Source organism: Electrona antarctica, assembly GCF_951216825.1.
Source record: "Electrona antarctica genome assembly, chromosome: 2".
Taxonomy (NCBI): Eukaryota; Metazoa; Chordata; class Actinopteri; order Myctophiformes; family Myctophidae; genus Electrona; species Electrona antarctica.
The window spans coordinates 29965504-29986015 of NC_136807.1; the positions used below are offsets into that span (position 1 = coordinate 29965504).

At 45.9% G+C, this 20512-nt stretch overlaps 1 pseudogene across 1 annotated transcript in view; it reads left to right on the plus strand.

The window, feature by feature from the left end:
• LOC306932818 (cadherin-4-like) overlaps window positions 1-20512 on the plus strand; it is a 48567-nt pseudogene that overhangs the window by 4256 nt on the left and 23799 nt on the right. Inside the window, exons 2-4 of the transcript in view lie at window positions 4198-4280; window positions 6036-6183; window positions 19924-20180. The product of the transcript in view is annotated as a cadherin-4-like (transcript). The remainder of the gene's footprint in view (window positions 1-4197; window positions 4281-6035; window positions 6184-19923; window positions 20181-20512) is intronic.

Consider the following 20512-nt stretch of genomic DNA (forward strand, 5'->3'; position numbering starts at 1 on the left):
GTGGAGTTGGTGTAAAACAGGGGTGATGTGACTGGTGACAGGGGTTCTGGTGACGATACGGGCAGCAGCGTTCTGGACTAGTTGGAGTTTATAGAGGAGTTTGTGGGGGAGACCAAAAAGAAGGGAATTACAGTAGTCCAGGTGGGAGGTGACAAGAGAGTGTCTATAAAATCCGGCTTTATCTGGCTATGGTCTATCTAACGTGCACACGCACGCACGCACACACGCATGCACGCACGCACGCACACACGCGTGCACAGCCGCCTTGGAAAATAGGGCAGCCTCTGATAGGCATAATTAAATATTAATCATCAACATTAAAGACAAATCCCTGAAACTTCCTATTTGTGGGACACTTTGATACTGTAGATGTATGGGGTTTACTGCAAACAGTAGATATTTGCATAATGGCCCTGCATTCTCAACAAAATGTTTTTATGTTACCCCACTGTTAAACTGGATGATTTATGGGGTGAAAAGTGCTCAGCTCCTCACAGCTCCAAGTCGTCCACTAAAGTTAATTCATCATCAATATCCATGATAGTATTAACTTGTTTCTGTGGCGATGATGGAAATGCACTTAAAAACATTGAAATACAGTTAGATAATACTAATCTATTACTGGTCACTGCGTTAAAGATGGAGTGCCGTGAGTTTTGTACTTTTTCTGTTTTGTATGTGTCTATGGAGTTAACATTACTCTAATAGACCCCCAGGTGTGGTTAGAATATTGAAATATGTCTTCCCTGTGTATTTTTTTGTTTCTCAAAAGGCCCAATCGAGGCCCAGGTCAAAAGGCCCAATCGAAATGACAGTGATATGGTGACATCACGATATCATCCCCCTCCCCTAACCCCTTCCCCATTATCATGGGGGATTATTATTATAACAGATGCGGCTTCAGTTCAGGTGGATCACCACCCATCACCACCTACCAGGCAAACCAGGTATGCATACTTAATTAACTGGTTGGCATGTCCACATCAAAATGTCATTTTAACAAAATGCTGTACACCTTTTTGAAAATCATCTTTCTCCTAGTATAATCATATACCCGATGATCATGTTTTAGGGGACAAAAAAAATCATGGCACTCCACCTTTAGCCATTATTCTGATGTCACAAGAGAATCCTAATGGAGACGAGGGGTGCGGGTTGGGGATGTCAAGAAAGACTTTTCATTCACAACAATCCATGTCTGTGATTCACTGCTACTGTATAAATCAATCCTTCATTCTCTTATTCTTCTTCTTCTTCTTCTTCTTCTTCTTCTTCTTCTTCTTCTTCTTCTTCTTCTTCTTCTTCTTCAAAACCACTTGGTGGTGCTCATCCATTCAATTTCTCCAATCAATTTACACCTTCAGTGGTTAATGTGTGGTTGAATCAGGAAATATGTTAAATTTGGAAAGAATCAGATATAAACTGTCAAATAGAGAGACAACTCTATATTCACCTGCCCTCAATCTACTTCATTAACTAAAGTGAGTAACACCGGGGCTCCACCGGGCGTGTCAGCGTCGCGTCTCCGTCACCGTCAGGGAATGTTCCCTTTTTAATCAATGACATAATTTACTCCACTGCCCGCGTTGCGTTGCGTTGCGTGACTGCATTAAAATTGCCCCGGTTCGTTTTTTGACGCACACGACGGAGACGCAACACGTCCGGTGGAGCCCCGGCGTAAGCATTTGGATGTGTCACATTAATTCTGTTACTTTCTTTTAATTGTATTTTTTTCCTGTGGGTCTTTGTTTGTTGAATCCAGAGTTGCATTTACTGTTTTATAATTCCCTTTGGAGTGCTCACCTCCTCACTTTTCTCCTTCTTCTGTCATATTCTCTCCTGCTCCCTAGTCTCCCCTGCTGTGTGAGATGTACGCTAGCAGTTTTCTGTGATGTACGCTTTTGCTGACACACGCTGACACACCCGCGCATGCTCATCACCGTGTGGGTCCTAATGGCCCCAGGGTAAATGGTAATGCTGATCTGTTATAGCGCCTTCCTAGAGCTAGGCCTGCTGCAGGTAGGTACTGCCACAGCTGCTGTGATTACAGTTGCAGTGCTAAGCACCTTATCTACCCGAGAAGACCTATCCTTGCACGTACGCACGCACGCACGCACGCACGCACGGCACGCACGCACGCACGCACGCACGCACGCACGCACGCACGCACGCACACACACACACACACACACACACACACACACACAAATGAAGCTAAGCCTGAAGCTAAACAGACACCTGGATGTATAGAGACTCTTCATCATACCATTAAGCTATTTATCCTGGCATCACAGACAGTATAGATCGGGCTAATTCCTTCAGTGTTCACTGTTACACAGAATCATTCCATTATATTAATTTCCTATTTGATTCTTACCTTTGTCTTCACAATGACCTTTTGTAATGTTATCACTCCTGTTAACATCATGATGGTCGATAGATTACTTAGGCCTACGTGTCTTTGTGTGTCTGTATGTGTGTGAGTGCATGTGTGTGAGAGAGAGATGGGGTGCATGTGCATTATCTGTATAAAAAAATCACACCCGTGTGAAGTGAGGGGCGCTTTTATCATCATAAATCATCATGCATCATCTCATACTGGCCAATCAGAATGCCTGGCTGTTGCCTGTTAAAATAAGAAAAAGGCTGCACACTATGCTGTATATTTATTGACAAGAATCCAACGACCTAGTAGGTCTTCTTCAGGGAATGGTTTTGTCTGGCTGTTGCCTGTTGCCACAAATTTACGTCATATTTGGCGGACATTTGACCTAATTTCTCCTTTTATTGTCAATTATAATCGGACATCATCATGACGTAAAATAGACACTATGAGTGGTCACCTCACAGCTAGAATGTCCGGGGTTCGATTCCCGCTGTGGGCGCTGTGGGCGTGTTCTCTCCTCCGTGTCATCAGTGACCATACCCTAGGTGGGGTTGGGGAAAGGGCCTTTCTGTCTGGAGTTTGCATGTTCTCCCCTATAGGGTAGGTACCCTCACAAAAACATGCCGTAATCTTGAGTCTCTAAACTACCTCCCCCTGGCCAGCCGGGGCGCCTGATAGAGGGGAAAGGAACTGGTCGGAATAACGTGTTCCTTCCACGTGCTACGTCCGGCCGGGGAAACTCTCCCCTGTCAGGTGAAAAAAAGCAGCTTGGACTCCTCATGCATAGAAGGAAGCATGAGGTCAGTCTGACACTATGCCTATTTACATGATATGATATAAAACTCTCCATTCATTGTCAATGGGAATTTAATGTTTGTGTAGAACGAAAATCTACACTAATATCTGAACATAGCAGAGGCTATAGGGCCCCTCAAAAAATTCAACTAATCTCATGCATCTCATTCTTAATTTTTTTTCTGCCTGCTACATATTCGTACCCTCCCGCTATATGGGACGTTATCTGCTAGCTACGTATAATAGGCTCTATGCAGAGCAACCATGTTGGACAGAAATTGGGCCTCTCCCTTCTTTCTAATCAAGGCTCTCTTCCATTCTGGTCAAACAGAGTCAGGGTGCTGACATTATGCATGTTGGCTTACTCTGCTACACCAGTGCTCTACACTCACATTACAGAGTCTACACTGCTGAACAGTGTGAAACACTCATGGTTCCTTGAGGGGGTTCCAAATGCCCCCCTAAGGTTGCATTTGGTTCCATTTGTACACTCTCAAAGTTATGGGGGTCTTTGAATTAAAAATCACACCTGTGTGAACTGAGTGGTGCAAGGTCTTATATAGTCTGATCAGCTATGTCAGTGACGTCACACACTAACCATAGTAACCATGCTCACCTTTGCACGGACACGTAGGTACACAGGTACACAAACATACAGACAAAGCTGGTTGTTGGAGTGGTTTGCACCACTCAAAAAAGGTCAGAGAACCACTGTGCTACACTAAATGGAACAGAGCCTTCATTAGTATCATTGGTAAGTGGTAACATATAGAGCCCATATAGAGCCCATTCAACAGGGTTGGGGAAAATCACACTTGTGTGAAGTGAGCGGTGCCTTTCATGATTTCATGATCAAAGTTCTGTAAAAAGTCCATAGACTTGGCTGCCACTACATCATAGTGTACTGTGGCACCCACTATGTCATAGTGTATGGGGGGCACACACAAGCACCGCTCAACAGCAGCTTGTGTGAGAGCTCTCTGTGGTGCTGTGTCAACACATACCAGCTTGTGTAGGAGCTCTCCGTGGTGCTGTGTCAACACATACCAGCTTGTGTAGGAGCTCTCCGTGCCGCTGTTGTCAACACATACCAGCTTGTGTAGGAGCTCTCCGTGGCTGCTGTTGTCAACACATACCAGCTTGTGTAGGAGCTCTCCGTGGTGCTGTGTCAACACATACCAGCTTGTGTAGGAGCTCTCCGTGGTGCTGTTGTCAACACATACCAGCTTGTGTAGGAGCTCTCCGTGGTGCTGTTGTCAACACATACCAGCTTGTGTAGGAGCTCTCCGTGGTGCTGTGTCAACACATACCAGCTTGTGTAGGAGCTCTCCGTGGTGCTGTTGTCAACACATACCAGCTTGTGTAGGAGCTCTCCGTGGTGCTGTTGTCAACACATACCAGCTTGTGTAGGAGCTCTCCGTGGTGCTGTTGTCAACACATACCAGCTTGTGTAGGAGCTCTCCGTGGTGCTGTGTCAACACATACCAGCTTGTGTAGGAGCTCTCCGTGCCGCTGGTGTCTACAACACAACTTGTGTAGGAGTTGTCTGTGGTCCTGGAGTAATTTCTTGCGCAAGCAGAAAGTACTGTAATCGGCTGCGTATGACGGTGGCGTCGCTCGGCCAATCAGGGACTGGCTGCGTATGTCCGTGGCGTCGCTCAGCCAATCAGGGATTGGCTGATGACGTAACTAAGGTATGTTTGGTCCTTGGCTGGGTAATCGGCTGGGTATGTGTGTGTGTGTGTGTGTGTGTGTGTGTGTGTGTGTGTGTGTGTGTGTGTGTGTGTGTGTATGTATGTATGTATGTATGTATGTATGTATGTATGTATGTATGTATGTATGTATGTATGTATGTATATGTATGTATGTATGTTGGGGTAAGAACGGCCACAAAAGAATCCATTTTGATTGATTGATTGAAGTATTTATTAACAGTTTGCAGAATTACAGTACATTTCAAGCACAACTCAATACAAAAACTGTTAACTGTGAGTGGACGACACCATAAAGCATTACACTTGTTTACAAGAGGGTCCAACGTTTTCAATTGATCATAACATTTGGAGATGTACAAATATAGCCTGCTGCTTCCAAGCTCTTGTACATAACTACATACTACATAAGTGTCCCAATGCATGCCTCTTTATTCAGTGCAATGTGTTGAGACAACCCAGACGTGTGTGTTGACTTAAGAAAGTAATTTAAGAGAGTCTTGAAACAGCTCTCCTGACACATTTGTTATCCTACACTCATAAGCAGCTCAGTAACTCTTGTTGCCTGTTCCCAACACACAAGCCTGTTACGGTGAGATGTGATGAATAGGATGGATGATGTTTTTTGATGGACGACATTGGACGTATGTCTGGATGGGTACATGTCACTATTGTACGGTCCCCTCTCTCTCTCTCTCTCTCTCTCTCTCTCTCTCTCTCTCTCTCTCTGCTTTAATCCCCTGAGTCTGGATATAGCTTTGATCAATCCCAGCAGAACAGACAGATGACAGACAGAGCTTCACTCTTCATTAGGCTTATCAGGACAAAGCACATTTGTAGAGCGGGAGGACATCTTCAAACCTCTCATACAGACTTACACAGCTGCTTGAGCCTCTGTCACTGCAGCCCTCTGTCTGTCTCTACACGTTCCATCCATGGAAAATTATTGCTCTCTATAGGCTAGGATGGCAATTGGGAATGGAAGGGAAAGTGAAAGATCCCAGAAGGCTGCAGCTCCAGCCAACTCTCTCTCTCTCTCTCTCTCTCTCTCTCTCTCTCTCTCTCTTCTCTCTCTCTCTCTCTCTCTCTCTCTCTCTCTCTCTCTCTCTCTCTCTCTCTCTCTCAGTTTACCGGTGAAACAGGGTTGACGTGGCAGTGGCTAACCTGACTGTGATCGATGCCGACCAGCCTCACTCGCCCAACTGGAACGCCGTCTACCGGATCATCAGTGGAGACCCCGCCGGACACTTCACCATCCCAACTGACCCGATGCAGGTCATCGTGGTGAAGGTATATGCAGAGTTACATTGACACCGTAAAATCTGCACACCAAGTAGTTGTCTTTAAAATGATTTCCAATCTTCAAAGGTAATGACATTTTGAGCAGCAACGCTCTACCTCGGAATCGAATCCACCACCTGTCTTTTTTATAATCATTTTTTAAAGTAAAAGGCCAACCAATGAGCATGTAACACGCCTCTCATCCCATAAATGTTAATGCTGTATTGCACACAATGTGGTGTCATATTGCCATGTGGTGTCAGATGGGCGTTTTGCCATCAGGATGGTTATTAACGGCAATAGTCCAGGGAGTCCGCTGAGGACAGATTGTGGTCATTTGCCTCTGAAAAAAACCCTTTATGTCCAAATGAGGGATTGGAGACCTGTGTCCTTCACAGCCAACACACAGGCGTGCAGACGTGCAACACAATAGCTGCTGAACCCATTGTAGGAAATTAGGTATTGATTTCTCATTTACAATGCAGTGTTTCTTTATGTAGCCATAATGTAGTAGTTACTGTGGTAAAATGGCTCCAACAACACAGTTGCTCTGGTAGAGTTAAACTCTGACACACTGGTTAATGCTTCATACCCATTTACACTTTTACTTTGTATTACTTATTTCATAGATTTTTGTCTCCACCAGTCCGAAGGCATGGCAGAGACTATGTTTTGCACAGTGTGTATCCGTGTGTCTGTCTGTGACCAGCAGATCTTTGCTAAACACATGTTTGACATAAATGTAAAAATGTAAAAACGTATGCATAACAACTTAGACACTTTATAACTAAGTTAAGGTAGTTATGATGTGCTGTTCCACTGTTTTTATAATGCATTATGACCATTAGTTGTCATACATGATTATAAACAGTTATAAAAAGTGTTATAATGTATTATAAGCACATTATAATGCATAATAAATGTGATTATAATGCATTGTAGACCCGACCTTTAAAGTGTTACCAATATTGTTCTGCTGTTCACCTTTCTCATGGTCCTTGGTGTCATAGTATCATCAACCAGACTGCGATCTAGCAAGCAACCAAGGTAGCTGACTGAGGATTTAGCAGGAAAGGTCTGACCACCAAGAATGCTGGGTGAGGCCAGACTTGTTTCCGAAACAGGTCATAGCACCGGCCACTACGAAGGGTTAATCCACCCCTGGCCAAAATAAGTCATATTTTACTTCTAGGCTGTATACTTGCATAATGTAACGATGCGGTATAGCCAACACCAACTTGGGACTCCCGAATCGCTGCCCTCAACAATCTCCTATCTACAGTAGCATCCGGGTCTTTAATAATCTTGGAATCTTGAATGAATGAATTTTATTTATATAGCACCTTTCCAAACATATAGCTTCAAAGTCATTTACAGACAGGTTAAAAACAACAATGATATAGACAACATCAACAACATCAGAAATAACAAAGCATAAAATAACAAAAAACATCAAGGAGAAAAAAAAAAAAACGGAATTACTTGAATGCTTTAAATGTACACTATATACTTGTTATGTATGTGGTTCAATCATACATTATTGCCTTGTTCCTTTAAGACAAGGAATGACGTCATCACGCTGAGACGTGCCTGTAACCCTGTATGAATAAGTGCGCGATTCTACTACTAAACAATGGATATACAGTAAACGTTGTTTGAGTCTTTATTTGCTGTTTATGTAAGAGAACAAACATAACAGAACTGGCGACGAGGTTATACGAATCTACAGTGCAACAAACGCACGTAAAAGAAAAAGAAAAGAAAAGAAACAACAAGAAGGAGGAACGACGCTCCGACGATAAACAACAGAGCGAGGTAAAAGTGACTTGGAAACAACGCGAACATGGCTGGATTTGTGGCTGTGGGTCATATGGACAGTTTTGACAGTACAGCTGAAGATTGGACTTCCTACGTGGAAAGAGTTGAACAGTATTGTGTGGCTAACGAAATTGAAGTGGAGAGACACGTTGCGGTGCTCCTCAGTGTTATGGGAGCTAAAACGTACAACTTACTCCGCAGTCTCATTGCGCCCACCAAACCTGCTACCAAAACGTTTACGGAGATCACAGACATTCTAAAGAAGCATCTGAATCCAACACCACTGCTGATAGCAGAACGTTTTCGTTTTCACAAAAGGAATCAATCACAGTCTGAGACCATATCGGATTACATTGCAGAGCTCCGTAGGTTGACAGAGCATTGTGAGTTTGGAGACGGGCTATCGGACGCTCTGAGAGACAGACTTGTGTGCGGGATGCACAACGAAGGCATCCAGAGACGTCTTCTGACTGAAGACAAATTAACACTGGCTCGTGCATTGGGAATAGCCATATCAATGGAAACGGCAACAAAGGATGCAAATGAGTTACAAGGCAAACACAATGAAGCAGAAAGGTTAGTGCACAAGTTCCACACAAACCAACGAAATGAGAAAACACGAAATGAGAAAACACAGCCTTGCTACAGATGTGGAAAAAAGTCACATGATCCTGCAGATTGTTGGTTCAAGGATAAAGACTGCAGGCAGTGCAATAAACGGGGGCACATCCAGACAATGTGTAAATCAAGGTACAGTGACAGACAAGGGAGGAGAACAGGAAAAAGCAGCCACAAAGTACATGAAGTAACAGAGACAGACTCAGATGACTCAAATGAAGAGAATTTGGCTTGTCTTGATTTATACTCCACAGAAGATGATGACAATGAAGTCATATGGCTGACACCTAAAGTTAATGGAGTGCCATTCAAAATGGAACTCGATACTGGATCTGCACTGTCTATCATATCCTTACAAGACTACAAGGAGCATTTCCCTGATGTGAAACTGAAACGCACCAGTGTTAAACTGAAAACATACACAGGTGAGCGGATCACTCCATTGGGAAAATTAAAGGTGAAAGTGGCATATGAGGGCCAAAGGCGCAACCTTGAGTTATATGTACTTCAGTATGGAGGCGTGCCATTATTTGGACGACAGTGGTTGAAGCACATCCGTTTGAACTGGCATGACATAAAAGCCATGCAAATCGCCACCAAGGACAAGAACCTGTGTGCAGACGTGCAACTGACACAGATAATGGATAAACATGCACAAGTGTTCAGAGAGGGCATCGGTACCCTAAAACACATCAAGGCACGGATTGAGCTTGAAGACAACGCAACGCCAAAATTTCACAAGGCTCGCCCTGTTCCATATGCCTTACGCCCTAAAGTGGAAGCAGAGCTCCAACACCTAGTGGAGCAAGGAATATTATCCAAGGTGGACTGGTCTGAGTGGGCAACGCCTATAGTACCTGTGGGAAAAAAGACAACTGATAAAGTAAGGATTTGTGGGGACTTTAAAGTGACATTGAATCCTGTAATACATGCAGAGCAGTATCCACTCCCACGCATTGACGATATTTTTGCTTCGTTGTCACACGGTGAGCGTTTCTCCAAGATTGACCTTGCACAGGCCTATCTACAAATGGAAGTGGAAGAGCCTTCGCAGAAATATCTGACCATAAACACACACAAGGGCCTGTACCAGTATAGCAGACTAGTGTTTGGCATTGCCAGTGCCCCAGCGATTTGGCAGCGGGCCATGGACCAGGTGTTACAAGGAATACCAGGCACTCAGTGCTTTTTGGATGACATCGTGGTGACTGGGCCAGATACTGCCACTCATTTGGCAAACCTAGATGCTGTGCTAACAAGGCTGGAGGAGTATGGCCTGAGAGCTAATAGGAGCAAATGTGAGTTTTTCCAAGACTCCATTGAGTACTGTGGACACAAAATCGACAGACATGGCCTGCACAAGACTAAGGACAAAGTTGATGCCATCCTGAATGCTCCACAGCCAGAGAACGTGAGTCAATGTCGCTCATTTCTAGGTTTAATTAATTACTATCATCGATTCTTGCCAAATCTCTCAACTGTGTTACACCCACTGAATGCACTGCTACAAAAGGACACCAAATGGAGGTGGACCAAGGAGTGTGCACAAGCATTCACTGCAGCCAAGCAACTTATAACCTCTGATGCAGTGTTGGCACACTATGACCCATGCCTTCCTCTGCGCCTTGCTTGTGATGCTTCACCATATGGCATAGGGGCTGTATTATCACATAGGATGCCTGATGGCTCAGAGAGACCCATTGCTTTTGCTTCTCGGTCCTTAACGTCTGCTGAGCGCAATTATGCGCAAATTGACAGAGAAGCTTTGAGCTTGGTATGGGGTGTGAAAAAGTTTAATCAGTACCTCTATGGGCAACGTTTCACCTTGATTACTGATCACCAGCCCCTAGTATCCATCTTTTGTCCCCAGAAAGGTGTTCCCGCCATGGCAGCGGCACGCATACAAAGATGGGCTTTATTCTTAGGAGCGCACACGTACACAATTGAATATAAAAGTACTAAGCTCCATGGAAATGCGGATGGACTGTCTCGGCTACCACAAGCAACGTTTGAAAAAGTTACTGATCCTGCGGTAGTGCTGCACATGTCACAGATAGAACCCCTGCCTGTTACTAGCGCACAGGTACAAAGAGAGACAAGAAATGACCCTGTCCTAGCTAAGGTCTATGATTTGACAGTGAATGGATGGCCAGCACATGGGAATGCTCAGCTTCCGGAGTACGCCACACGACAACATCAACTCTCTGTGTGCCAAGGTTGCATTATGTGGGGGTCTCGTGTTGTCGTACCTCCAACACTACGTTCCAGAGTGCTCGCATCATTGCATGAAGGACACCTAGGTGTGGTTAAAATGAAAAGCCTGGCCAGAAGTTATGTATGGTGGCCTGGCATCGATAGCCAAATTGAAGACCTTGCCAAGTCATGCACAGGTTGTCAACAGACCCAGCGACAACCCCAGCCAGCACCTGTCCACACATGGGAATGGCCTTCTACCCCCTGGCATCGCATACATATCGATTATGCAGGGCCGTTTTTGGATCATATGTTTCTTATTGTTGTCGACGCCCATTCAAAGTGGCCTGAAATCTTTGCAGTTAAGAAAGCTACGGCTGCAAAGACAGTTAACCTCCTGCGAATGCTTTTTGCTCGCACAGGCTTGTGCTTGCAACTGGTGAGTGACAATGCCAGCATTTTCATGGGGGAGGAGTTCCAAGGCTTCCTCAAGAGCAATGGCATTAAACACATCACGTCAGCCCCTCACCACCCGGCCACAAATGGGCTGGCGGAACGTTTTGTTCAAACTTTCAAACAGTCAATGAAAGCAAGCAGGAAGGAGGAAGTGCCGTTGCAACAGAAGGTAGCCAACTTTCTTCTGGCATACAGAAACACTGCACATGCCACCACAGGACAGACACCGGCAATGCTGTTCTTAGGACGACCCTTGAGGTCACGCTTAGATTTGCTAAAACCAGACATTCGCAAACACGTTCAAGAGAAACAGTGTTCTCCCAGCCAGCTGAAAAGGAAGATGAGAACCTTTGATATTGGACAAAAAGTCCTGGCCAGAGACTATCGCAGTCCCACCCAGAAATGGATGTCTGGGGAGATACTGTCACAGACAGGACCCTTGTCGTACACTGTCAGTGTGGAGCCCAACATGATCTGGCGCAGACACGTCGACCAGCTTCTAGATGCATCCACCGGAGAAGTCACCACAGAGACAGCGGGTTCAGATACTCCTCAGGCCACAGATGATACCTTCATGACAACAGCTCGTGGTACTGTTCACACTGACACTCAAATTCCAGAGACTGTGGACATTACTCAGGGTGTGACTGACCCTGACCCTGGTCCACTACGGCGCTACCCGGAAAGAGACCGTAGACCCCCTCAGAGGTTGGAATTATAGTTAACACGGATATGGACTACATGGCCTTTGAACTTTAACACGCACACACACACATGCACGCGCACGCACGCACACACATGCACGCACGCACACACACAAACACCACTGGACTGATTGTCAAAGAAAAAGGCAAAAGAGTTTTGTGATTCTGTATTACATTTCATAACTGTTATGGTGCTTTAATTTCTGTTGAATGCTATACATATATTTACTTAAATATTCCCTGGCACATTCTGATAGTTGGTGGACTTAAAAAGTAGAAGGGAGGAATTGTTATGTATGTGGTTCAATCATACATTATTGCCTTGTTCCTTTAAGACAAGGAATGACGTCATCACGCTGAGACGTGCCTGTAACCCTGTATGAATAAGTGCGCGATTCTACTACTAAACAATGGATATACAGTAAACGTTGTTTGAGTCTTTATTTGCTGTTTATGTAAGAGAACAAACATAACAATACTGTTTATAGACATACACATAACTGTACTGTACAGTATGTGTACACCTGCCTAGTTTCAAATTGTTGGTAAATGTTGCCAGTTATCTATATTTTTCATGCAGGTAAAATCAAAGTATCTATAAGAACAGGTATATTTATCTGTCTGTCTGTCTGTCTGTCTGTCTGTCTGTCTGTCTGTCTGTCTGTCTGTCTGTCTGTCTGTCTGTCTGTCTGTCTTTGAATGTACTTAGAATTTATAGCAAGTCCTTCATGTAAATAACTTAATATTGCCCATGAACCTGACGATCCTGGGGTATTCTTCCTGTGTTCAAGGCTCCTGCAAATTATGTGATTCTCATACTGTAAAAAAAGAAAGGAGATAATAACACCTCTCTAATTCCCACAGCGCCCAGAGCACAGAACACTGGCATTTTGCTGCTCTTCATTATCTCTAGACGACTGCCTTTTATAATCTTTTCCTCTCCACTCGCTCCCTGATGTAAAATTCAGCAGGCAGCTGGGCAGCTGTAAGCTTCCGTAGTGACCCCATGGGAAGTTATCAGGAAATCATAAAATAAGAGACAGGACTCCCAAGGGAACAGTGACTGTCTCAGAGAATAAACAAAAAAGGCTTTAACTCTCTCTGGGGATCAGGAGCTGGAATGGCTACCAACACTAATCGGCTTCATATCAAACAACCTGGGATAGGCAGACAAGAAGTCACTGGAAGGCGCTCTGCGTTTATATTTTGTGTTTACCAGGGCCTCTGTTGCTGCTGGCAGAGATACATCACTGCATCACACTGACATCTACGTTTGTTGCAATCTCCCACCAGGGACACTGGCTCCTCTTGGCTGAGGTCTCAACCAGAACATGTCACACATTTACACTGCTCTCTGGGGAGCGTCCTCACTGGTAATAGCATCGCCACACAAACAAGTATTCACGTAAACACACAAACATCATCCGCCTCGGCTCGAATGACTCATTAAGATATGTAAATCACAGATTATGACGAACGCATGAGGATGACAGCTCAAGTAAAGATGAGGAGACGAGTGAGCAGAATAGGGAGGAGCGAGTAGTGAGCGTACCTCAAGGAGAACAGGGATAAGTCAGAGCCAGTTGCAACAAATTAGATAGGGTGATGGAACATTTGTTTGCTCGTGGCAATGGGCAACAGGTTGAGGCCATTATGTTATTGAACTCTCATCCCTCATCCGCATCCCTCCCTCAGGCTGTGTGTGTGTGTGTGTGTGTGTGTGTGTGTGTGTGTGTGTGTGTGTGTGTGTGTGTGTGTGTGTGTGTGTGTGTGTGTGTGTGTGTGTGTGTGTGTGTGTGTGTGTGTGTGTGTGTGTGTGCGTGCGCGTGCGTGCGCGTGCGTGCGTGTGTGTGTGTCACCCCTGTGCTCTGAATAGTTGTTGTTTATCAGTGATTCTTGAGCTTGGAGCAGCTTGTTGATTGGCTGCCTGAGGATGAGTCCATGAGTAGTGACCACAGGGTCACTTTGCAGAAGGAGGAGAGGACACTGGAGCAGCACAGACAACTAAATAAATACTAGAAAATGAAAAGAAAAACCACTAACTGAAACTGTATTGTGTGTCTGTAACTGAAATGACAGACAAAATTCCCTTAGTTTTCGTTTTTGTCCATTTATTTATAAGCTTACATTACATTACATTACATTACAGTCATTTAGCAGACGCTTTTATCCAAAGCGACTTACAATAAGTGTATTCAACATAGGTAGGGAACAAAAACTACTAATCACCAGAAGTCTTTAGTGCATTTTCTGCAAAAACAAGCAACCAAGAGTATACCTAGCACTAAGGTAAAAGTGCAATATATCAGCTACCTATTTCCTTAACCGGATGAGACAAAATAGCTAAATCAAATGAGCATGAGCTAAAACAATTAAGTGTATCGACTAAACAAGATCCAATAAACAATACAACAATAGAAAACAAACGTTCGTACAACTAGTTAACAACAAGTAGGTCAGGCAGAGAGGAAGGGTAGTGTTTCCTGAAGAGGTGGGTTTTCAACCTGCGGCGAAATATGGGCAGTGACTCTGCTGTCCTAACATCAGTGGGGAGTTCATTCCACCACTGTGGGGCCAGAACAGAAAAGAGTCGTGACCGTGTGGATCGGCCAGAAGGACCCTTGAGTGACGAGGCAATCAGTCGCCCCGAGGTGGCAGACCGAAGTGGTCGGGCAGGGGTGTAGGCATCGACCATAGCCCGGAGATAGGAAGGAGCTGTTCCTTTCACTGCCCTATAGGCTAACACCAGGGTTTTGAACTGGATGCGGGCCGCTACGGGGAGCCAGTGTAGAGAACGGAGAAGGATGGTTGTGTGGGAGAACTTGGGGCGGTTGAACACCAGACGAGCCGCAGCTTTCTGAACAAGCTCCAGAGGTCTGATGGCAGATGCCGGAGCACCAGCAAGGAGAGAGTTGCAGTAGTCCAGGCGGGAGATGACGAGAGCCTGGATGAGCACCTGGGCTGCCTTCTCCGTGAGGAAGGGGCGAATCCTCCTGATGTTGTAGAGGAGGAATCTGCAGGACCTTGTCACTGATGCGATGTTTGCCGAGAACGTCAGTTGATCGTCCAGGGTCACACCCAGATTTTTCGCAGTCCGAGTTGAGGTCACCACAGCATTATCAATGGTGATGGCCATGTCTCGGTGCGGACAGCCCTTCCCCGGGAGGAACATCAGCTCGGTCTTGTCCAGGTTGAGCTTCAGGTGGTTTGTCGACATCCACGCCGAGATGTCAGCCAGACAAGCAGCAATGCGTGCCTCCACTTGGGTATCAGAGGGGGGGAATGAGAGGATCAGCTGGGTGTCATCGGCATAGCAGTGGTAGGAAAAGCCATGGGAGTGGATGACAGCACCCAGAGATGTAGTGTAGAGAGAGAAAAGAAGAGGACCCAGAACCGAGCCTTGGGGAACCCCAGTTGTGAGCCTGTGTGGTTCTGACACAGACCCTCTCAGCATCACCTGGTAGGAGCGACCCGTCAGGTAGGATGCAAACAGGGAGAGTGCAGAGCCTGAGACACCCATCCCCTCGAGGGTGGAGAGGAGGATCTGATGGTTCACCGTGTCGAACGCTGCAGACAGGTCCAGGAGTATCAGGACGGAGGAGAGAGAGTTCGCTCTAGCGGCATGGAGCGACTCCGTCACTGCCAGCAGGGCAGTCTCTGTCGAGTGACCCACTTTGAAACCAGACTGGTTGGAGTCCAGGAGGTTGTTCTGGTGGAGATAGGAGGACAGTTGTTTAAAGACAGCACGTTCGAGAGTTTTAGATAGGAAGGATAGAAGGGAAACCGGTCTGTAGTTCTTGATCTCAGAGGGGTCAAGTGTCGGTTTCTTCAGGAGGGGGGTGACTCTGGCAGTCTTGAAAGTAGAGGGAAAGTAGCCAGATGTCAGAGAGGTGTTAATAAGGTGGGTTAAGAAGGGAAGAAGTTCAGGTGCAATAGACTGCAACAGAGTGGATGGGACCGGGTCCAGAGAGCATGAGGTGGGGCGACTAGAGGTAACAAGGAGAAGGACCTCGTTAGGGGAGAGGGGAGAGAAGTGGGATAGAGAGGGGATGGGGGGGGGAAGAGGAGTAGATGAAGGTAGAGAGGGGGGGGTGGCAGGCAGACGGGTGTGGGCAGCGCGCAGGGCACCAGCCGGGGGAGGAGGGAAGGAGGATCGGATATCGTTCACCTTCTTGTCAAAGAAGTTGGCGAAATCGTCAGGGAGGAGGGACGAGGAGGGAGGAGGGGGTGGTGGTTGTAGGAGAGAGGAGAAAGTTTCAAAGAGTTTTTTAGGGTTGGAAGCAGAAGCCTGAATTTTAGTGCAGAAAAAAGCAGCTTTAGCAGCTGATAGAGAGGAGGAAAAAGTAGAAATGAGAGATTGGAAGGTGAGAAGGTCCTCCGGGAGGTTGCCCTTTCTCCATTTGCGCTCAGCCGCTCTCAGGCTCCGTCTCTCAGTCCGCACTGAGTCCGACAACCAGGGGGCAGGTGGAGTTTGGCGTGCAGGCCTGGTGGTGAGGGGACAGAGATGGTCGAGAGAAGAGGATAGAGTAGAGAAAAGAAGATCTGTGGCGGTATCAGGGGATAGAAGAGCAAAGGATTCAGGGGCAGGGAGAGCAGAGAGAACAGAAGAGGAAAGATCAGTGGAGGAAAGTGAGCGAAGATTGTGACGTGAGGAAATCATGTGGGTAGGGAGGGGCTGTGAGGGGGGAGAGGAGAGAGAGAGAGAGTAGGACATGAAGTAGTGATCAGAGAGTTTCTTACCCTTTTCACTGGAAAGAGGAGTGACAGACAGGTTAGCAATAGAGCAGCCTCTGGTGAAGATCAGGTCCAGTTGGTTGCCCGCCTCATGGGTAGGAGGAGATGGGGAAAGAACTAGGTCAAAGGCGGCGAGAAACGAAAGTAGTGGGTCTAGCTGCTTCTCAGTCGGGAGGTTGAAGTCACCCAGAAGGATGAATCCAGAGCCATCGACAGGGAAGTGGGAGACTAGATGGTCCAGCTCCTCCAGGAAGCCACCAGCAGGGCCCGGTGGGCGATAAACAGCTGCAATGGTGAGCTTGACTGGATGAGAAACAGTGACCACATGAAATTCAAATGAGGTAGGAGAGAATAGTGACAGTGAAACAGGAGAGTATTTCCATTTTCTGGAAATGAGCAGACCAACCCCACCACCTGTCCGCACGGCTCTGGGAGTGTGAGAGAAAGAGTACACATCTGACAGAGCCGCGGGCGTAGCAGTGTTTTCTGGTCTGATCCAGGTCTCAGTCAGAGCAAGGAAGTTAAGGGAGAGCAAGGAGGCGTAGGCTGAGATGAAAGCAGATTTGCCTTCCACCACAGCCGAGTGGCAATTCCAAAGCCCTCCCGTTACCACTTGCTCGACGTGAGTTGAAAGAGTAGGATAGATGAGATTAGTTGTGTCGCGACAGCTGGGTGTAACCCAGTGTTTGTGCGACCGCCAGGAAGAAGAGAGGACAGGAATAGGAAGAAAACACATTGTAGATCACTAAACATATACTACAATACACTACTATATCTATCACACTACTATATATGTCACTAATCAATGCTACAGCTTATCGTTCAGTGACGAAGTCGGACTTTGACAAAGTCGCCTGTCGCCTTTGTCCGCCTGGCCTTCGTTTGCTGGCCGCCGCTTAACAGCTGACGCTTTCGGCTGGTGGTATAAGGCCACTCCAACTGATTGCTAATCGTCTGCCAGGAGTGCTGGCTAAAGCACTCACTTCACACTTCACAAGGAAATCAAGTGGCCTATACTACTTATCAAGTGGCCTATGACAGGGTGAAACTAATTAAACTAGTCTACTAGTCTACTGTTTGAACACAAACAATACAACTATAAACTCTGACTACCACACAAGCTACTAATATAATACTAATACAAAAGTACTTAGAGTAACACTAACAGCAGTTTGCTAAAATACAGAATAATGCTACTTACTCAACTAGACAGGTCAGGAGCTCTGGTCACTTCAAATGTTGGTTATACACTGAAGACAATACTCCCAGCCTGGCTACTTATCACTTGAGTTGTGCTGGCTAAAGCACTCACTTCACACTTCACAAGGAAATCAAGTGGCCTATACTACTTATCAAGTGGCCTATGACAGGGTGAAACTAATTAAACTAGTCTACTAGTCTACTGTTTGAACACAAACAATACAACTATAAACTCTGACTACCACACAAGCTACTAATATAATACTAATACAAAAGTACTTAGAGTAACACTAACAGCAGTTTGCTAAAATACAGAATAATGCTACTTACTCAACTAGACAGGTCAGGAGCTCTGGTCACTTCAAATGTTGGTTATACACTGGTTATAAGCTTAATCTTAAACTAACACTAAGCGTTGTCACCAATATAAAAACTATCTAAAACTCTCTCTCTCTCTCTCTCTCTCTCTCTCAAAGCTCACACCCCCACACTTAGCATGAAAGCCCTTTTAAGGCTTGCCGACATCCTCTGTCCTGTCAATCGTCAAAGCTCACGCCCACACTTTGCATTCAAGCAAAACATTTTTGCCCTTTTTTATAGCCACACCCCCATTCCTTGCTATGGTAAGGGAAAGGGAACTCCTACTTATTGCCATGTCTGTAGAACTGAGGGTTTACACACAGTGCAAAATAATGCAATTGGAGCCCACAGTGTGCGAGTGTTCTCTTTTAGTTTTCAGATTATATATGATGTTCGCTTAACACTTGCCCAACTGTGGGTGTGCAGATGTGCATGTCTTATCTCCCTTTAAAAAATATACATTCTACAAATTAAAAAAATAAAAAAATAAAAAAAATAAAATATACCATTTACAACAGTACACATAGCACCTTCCCACATAAGACATGGCTCCAGCTGGCACTCTAGGCCACAGAGCTGTATCTATGGCGACGGATGCTTCCTTATATCAGGCTGTCACACGCCGTCCACTGATAACACTTAGGCATCACAACATACAGATGAGCTCCTTTTATCATTTATCGTAAAAGCAACACACATGAGCCCTGAGTCGATAATCATCAAACTTATGTAAAAATGTCTGAGCATCACCTACAAGCAGTGTATGTCATTGAGCAGCCCCCCCCCCTCTCTCCCTCTCTCCCTCTCTCTCTCTCTCTCTCTCCCCCTTTCCCTGTAGATGCACGCGTGCGCGCGCGCACACACACACACACACACACACACACACACACACACACACACACACACACACACACACACACACACACACACACATAGAGGTGAACACGGCCCGCTCCACTCAACGCAGGGGTGGTAATTACAGGTGTGGAGGGTTGAAATGGTGGTTTTGGGGGTGGATTGTTGGAGGAGGAGGCGAAGGTTTAGAGAAGTTTAAAGATAAGAGGTTTAATCTGTGGATGATTTAGATGAGGTTACATCTGGTATTATAATAAACTAGAGGTTTAGGCCACTCCTCACACCTACGTCGCACCGCCGATCGGACCAATAATGTCTGAGTTGGTGTCTTTGTCTAAGTCCCTACTGTATAGTACCCGTAAATGGTAAATGGTAAATGGTGCATTTATATAGCGCCTTTATCCAAGGCGCTTTACATAGATTGTGCATTACATTCACCCATTCACACACACATTCATACACCGATGGCAGCGGAAACCATGCAAGGTACCAACTAGCACATCGGGAGCAATTAGGGGTTCAGTGTCTTGCTCAAGGACACTTCGACAGTAACTCTGGGGGAGCCCGGGTTCGAACTGGCAACCTTGCGGTTCCCATCCAGGCACTCTACCCCTGAGCCACCGCCGCCCCGTCTGTCCGTGTCCCTTTTGTGCCCATATTATGGAGATCTCTGTATCTGTCCATTTACCTGTGTCCCTTTTTAGCCCATATATGGGCATACACTGTATATCCAAACCTCCAGTGTTGTGTTTACAGAACTGAACATAACAACCTGGGTCTCACTGTGTCTCATCCCTCTCATTACCTCTAGCCGGTGGACTTTGAGATGAACCGTGCCTTCATGCTGACGGTGGTGGTATCCAACCAGGCCCACCTGGCCAGCGGCATCCAGTCCTCGCTCCAGTCCACAGCGGGAGTCACCATCTCCGTCCAGGACGTTAACGAGCCACCTTACTTCCCCACCAACCCCAAGCACATCCGCTTTGAGGAGGGTTTCCCTGCTGGCACCAGCCTGACAACATTCTCTGCCTGCGACCCCGACAGGCTGCAGATGCCACAGACCATCAGGTACACAATAAAGCTTTTTCCTCTCTACACCAAATCACTTTGTGTCACATTGTGAGCTTGTTGATCTGCTATTTTCGGTGAATGCTCACTGCAGAATAGTGATACTATACAGTAGTTCATGTGGTTAAACAATGTCATTTCATCTTCCTCTTTCAACATATTGTTGTCCAGCTGGATATCTCCTCCTGTACACAGAGATGTCTAATTGAAGTGCACGGCTTGTGAATCCTTCCTGCATAATTATGCAAATTAAGCAGGTAGAAAGACTTGGCCAAGTTCCACCTCTGCAGTTTGAGGTCAGGGGGCAGGGATGAGGCTACAGTATATCTTGA